This window comes from Sminthopsis crassicaudata, chromosome 1 (assembly GCF_048593235.1).
Source record: "Sminthopsis crassicaudata isolate SCR6 chromosome 1, ASM4859323v1, whole genome shotgun sequence".
In the NCBI taxonomy this organism is placed as follows: domain Eukaryota; kingdom Metazoa; phylum Chordata; class Mammalia; order Dasyuromorphia; family Dasyuridae; genus Sminthopsis; species Sminthopsis crassicaudata.
In genome coordinates, this window is record NC_133617.1 from 420013730 (window position 1) to 420019729 (window position 6000).

A 6000-nucleotide genomic window follows, 5' to 3' on the forward strand; every position below is an offset into this window, starting at 1 on the left:
TATGCTTTTCCTCTTAATACTCAGCCAAACTGGTCCATTCTCCTTTTATTTTTATTTCTCTTGTCCCTTCACTTATGCTTAAGCTGTCCTCAATGTCTAGAGTGGACATCCTCTCACCTCATCATCCCTCTCCATATTAAAGGTCTCTCTTTTCCTTCAAAATACATTTTAAATGTCACCTATTCCATTGTGCCTTTCTTAATTTGTTTCCTCCTTTTCTCCATTAACCAAGGTTGAGCAATCAGAATACTTAATCCCCATCTCTACTTCTACATTCTCCCATAACAAACATCACTCTTCATTTGAGGTTAATTCAATGCACATCTGTCACCTAATCAAGATGATGATACCCAAGACACTTTCTTTCCTTCCTGAATAAGTTAAATACCAGGCTCACAGTGCCTCTGTCCCAACTTCTGTCCTTATACAAGAGAACTTCCAACATGCATACCAGTATTCCTTTAAACACCCTCATATCCATTCTCTTCAATCTCCTCAAAACCAACTTATTTCTTCACTCCATTTCAGCTACCCACAAAGATGATCAATCACATCTTGATCTTGCTCTGACCCACAAGTGTTCCACTTCCATGAATTTTCTCTTCTCCCTTCTCATCTCACACCACTGAAATAGCTTCCTTCATCATCTCCGCCTTTGCTATGTCTTATATGAAGGAAGTGGTCCTTCTTGCCAAAGCAAATACCTTTACCTGTACGTGTGATTCCATTCCATTCTATCTTCAGGTTTCCCACACTACCTTTTCCTCTTTCTTACTAATCCAGTCTCTCAATGTCTGCTGGCTACTTCCCTGCTGCTACAAAGCAATCCTATGTCTTTCCCATCCTTAAAACAAAACAACTCACTTAATATGTCCATCCTCTCTACCATTCTATGTCGACTCTTTCCTCTCATTGTTTTCAGCTTTCTATAATCTGGCTTCCAACCTCATCATTTAGCTGAAAAAACTCTCCCAAGTTACCAGTGTTCTCTTAATTACCAAATTTATTAAGCTTTTTTCCCCTTAATTTTCATCCTCCTTGATTTTTCAGTTACTTTTGACACTGTTCATCACCACCTTCTCCTTGATGCTGTCTTCTCTTTGGGTTTTTGTGGAACTACTGTCTCCTCTCCTTTTTGCTGGATCTTCATCCAGGTCATACTTGATAATGGGGTTGTATCTTCCTCTGTATTATTTCATTTGGTGCTCTCATCAGATCCCATACATTCAATTAACATTAAATTGATATTAGCATTTTTATAAACTTGATTCTCAGATTTATTTATCCAGTCCTACCCTCTGTCCTGACCCATCATCAGGTTCCCATCATCAATTGTTTATTGGACATCTCTGACTGGATTTTCTGTAAACATCTCGAACTCAACAAAAATCCAAAACAGAATTTATTAATATTTTAAACATATTTTTATATTTTCATGTTGAACAAGAAAAAGATGACTGTTTTTCTACAGCATTTCTCAGACATTAAATCTGATTCTAGAGCCTAGTCTTCTAGCCATAGAAAGCTGTCTCAGATGGGGATGAAATGGGTTCATGAATTAGATACTATTAGCAAATTATGAGAACAAGGGATAATCTACCTCTCAGATCTGTGGAGAAGACAGGAATTTATGTCCAGAGAAGAACTAGAGAATATTATGAAATGCAAAATGGATAATTTAAATTATATTAAATTTTAAAAATCGTTTTGTTTTGTTTACAAAATCAATGCAGCCAAAATTAGAAGGGAAGGAGAAAACTGAGGAAAAAATTTGTATTCAAGGATTCTGATAAAGACCTCATTTCTAAAATATATACAGAATTGACTCAAATTTATAAGAATACAAGCCATTCTCTAGTTGATAAATAATCAAAGGATATGAACAATTTTCAGATAAAAAAATTAAAGCCGTTTCTAGTCATATGAAAAACTATTCTAAATCTCTAGTAGAGAAATGAAAATTAAGACAACTTTAAAATATCACTATATACCTCTCAGATTAGCTGAGATGACAGGAATAATGACAAATGTTGGAGGAATTGTGGGAAAACTGGAGCACTTTGTTGGTGGAGTTGTGAACTCATCCAACTATTCTGTAGAGCAATTTAGAATTATGGTCTATATTCCAAAGAGATCTTAAAGGAGGGAAAGGGATCGGGCAGCCCTTTTTGTAGTGGCAAGAAACTGGATGCCCATCAACTGGAGAATAGCTGAATAAGTTGTAGTATATGAATGTTATGGAATATTATTGTTCTATAAGAAACAACCAAAAGGATACATGAACTGATGCTAAGTGAAGTGATAGGACCAAGAGAACACCATGCACAGCAATAAGATTATGTGATAATTAATTGTAATGGATGTGGCTCTTTTCAAAAATGTGATGGAGACTTGTGATGGAGAGAACCATCTGCATCCAGAAAGAGAACCATGGGGACTGAATGTGGATCACAACATAATATTTTCTCCTTTCTGGTTATTTTTTGCTTGCTTTTTTTTCCTTTTTGATCTGATTTTTTTGTGCAGTATGATAATTGTGGAAATATGTATAGAAGAATTATACATGTTTAACCATGTTCAATTTGCTGCCTAGGGGAGAGGGTGAGAGGAAGGGAGAGAGAAATTTGGAATACAAGGTTTTGTAAGAATGAATGTTGGGGGGACAGTTAGGTGGTGCAGTGGATAGAGTACCAGCCCTGAAGTCAGGAGGACCTACATTCAAATCTGGCCTCAGACATGTAATACTTCCTAGTTGTGTGACCCTGGGCAAGTCACTTAACCCCAACTGCCTCAACAACAAAAAAAAAAGTGAATGTTGAAAATTATGCTTGCATATAAAAAGCTTTATTTTTAAAAAGGGAAATCAAAAAAAGAAAATAAAAAAGCTATTATTAAGAAATGATGATCGGGGTAGCTAGGAGGTGCAATGGATAGAGCACCAGCCCTGAATTCAGGAGGACCCGAGTTCAAATCTGGTCTCAGACACTTAACACTTCCTAGCTGTGTGACCCTGGGCAAGTCCCTTAACCCCAGACTAAAAAAAAAAAAAAGAAAAAGAAAAAGAAAAAAGAAAGAAATGATGATCAGGCTGTTTGCAGAAAGGCCTGGAGATTACATGAACTGATGCTAAGTGAAGTGAGTAAGACTAGGAGAATATTGTACATGGCAACAGTAGCACTGTGTGATGATCAAATATAACAGACTCAGATCTTTTCAGTGATCAAAGATAATTCCAATTAGGCTTGGGATTGAAAATGCCATCCACATCCAGAGAAAGAACTTTGGAGACTGAATGTGGATCAAAGCATACAATTTTCACTTTTTTTGAAAAACCAGTTTTTTGTTTTTTTCTTTCTCGTGATTTTTCCCTTTTGTTCAGATTCTTCTTTCATATCATGACTAATATGGGAATATGTTTGACATGATTGTACATGTTTAGCCTATATCTGATTGTTTGCTCTATCAGGGAGGGAAGAGAGAAGAGAGAGACTGTGAAAAATTTGGAACTCAAAATCTTACAAAAATAAATATTGAAAGCTATCTTCCCATGTAATTGGAAAAAATACTATTAATTGAAAAAATGGCACTTAGTAAATGCTGGCTGATGCTCTTGGTTAGATCCTTGCCTTCACTATTCCTAAGGTTACTGTACTGGAAGATAAACACTTTCTTCTATTGTTCAAAAAGGAAAGGATTTTAATACTAATATTGATATTGAATCCAAGACCAGCTAAGTATCTCAGTGGATAGAGTGTACACCTGAATCAAGATGAGAGTTCAACTTTCGACTTAGATACATACTAGCTATACCTGGGTAAGTCACTTAACTTTTGCCTTAGTTTGCTTAACTATAAGATGGAGATAACAGCACCTATCTCCCAGGTTCTTTGTGAGGATCAAATGAGATAATATTTGTAAAGTGCTTAACATGGTACATGGAATAACATCTTGCATGCCTGCAAACACACATGAACATATATGTACACACATGTAGGTACATAGACATATATTGTAATGTGTATATATATTACTGTTGAGTGAAAACTGCTGTTATAGATGCTTATACATGTGCATGTATGTATTATGTGTATATGTATACACATTTATACATGCATACAAACATATATATACACACTTCCAAAATAGCATTTATTTTACCCAATAGTAACATATTTCCTTCCCCCTTAATCCAAAACTGTAATTTACCATATTATATACTAGTATATATTTACTATATTATAGCATATAATACCTTATTATATTCTGTATATACATATGGGTGTATATATATATATATATGTATATATATAAATATACCACATATATTTTCCTTATTCACTATTCCTACAAATGTTCCTTCCAATTATCTTGGAGGAGAGAAACCTATCTGAAGGTACAATAGGAGATCATAGCAGCTTAGACATTTCTCTCTCTGGGAAAGAATGCTTGGATTTAGAATCAAGTTAAATTGAATTAAATTGTTTCTGACAGACTTTTGCCTAAAACTCAGAGTATAATGTTAATATTTTTTTTCTTTGACATTAACTTATACCCAATATGATTTTTTTAAACCTCGAATAAGACTTGCATGGAAGCTGAGGTTGCCTGCATTTGTGGATACCTAGACACAAACTATACTTGGGAGATCTTCCTAGAACAACTCTGGGATGGATCTTTTTGGCAGTCAGCTCCTGAGATTGAACCTTGTTTGAGCCAGAGCCCTGGATCATTGATTGCAGCTTCTGTATCCTAGTTCTTTATCTATTTGTCATTCCTTCTTTTTGATTGTATACTCCCTGAGGGCAACATCCAAATCATATTTATCTCTGTAACCCCAGCACAGGGCTGTACAAACAGGAGGTATTTAATAACTAGCTATAGCTTCCCTCCCTCTTCCCAAATAACCCAGCAAACAAAGCAACTCGACCTGATATTCACCCTCAAGGTTCAACAAAAGACAACGACTTGCTTTCATATGTCTCTTATTTGCAAAGCACTGTGCCAGGCACTGGGGGAGATAGACTCTGCCTTCATGAGCTAACAGGAGGATATCTCTCTCACACACACACACACAAATAACTACTGTAAAATGCAAAATGGAACACCGTAAGTGTTTGGGAGAAAGGTAGTTTAAAGCCTAAGAGGAAAAGATCATAATATTTTCCCCCAAAATCTACTCCTCTTCTCAGTTCCCTTCTTCCGTCAATGACAGGATTATTCTCTCATTCAAGTTTGATTTTTTTTTTCAGTCATTCAAGTTTGAAGCTTCAGCATCACCTTTGTCATCCCTTTCCTTGGTCACATCCATGAAGTCTATCACCAAGTCCATATCTATCACCATAGATTTTTTTCTCTATGGCATCTCTCTTGAATCTTTCCCCTGTTGACCATTTCTTCTTCCAATGAAGCTCATTAACTCCTGGCTGGATTACTGTCTTCTCATAGATCTCCTGTCTTACAATTTCTTCCTCCTCCCCCACTGCCAAATTAATTTCCTCATTCGTGGCTCTGATTGTATCACTACCATATTTGGAAACTCCTATTACCTACTAAATAAAATCCAAATTCCTTAGCTTGGTATTCAGGCCTCTATTATCTGTCTGCAACTTACTTCTCCAACCTTATCTCCCACTAATGCCTTTCATGATCTCTGTATTCCAAACAAATGCCTTCCTAGCTGCAGCCTTCTGTTCCCTAGGCCTGGAAGCCTTTCTCACAATCCTGCTCATCAGTCTAGGTTTATCTCAAATGTCATTTCCTTTGTAAAGCTTTCCCCGATTCCTCAATGTTGTTTTCCCAAGACTAAAATATATCCTTTCCTCATCTCGGTGGCCCAATGGAAAGAACATTAGGTCTCGGGTGAGAGACCTGAGTCAAAATCCTTATTCAGACATTTACTAGTTGTGTGACCCTGATCAAGTCACTTAATTTCTGTTTACCTTCATTTCCCCTTATGTAAAATGGAGATAATAACAGCACCTACCTTTCAGGGTTCTTGTG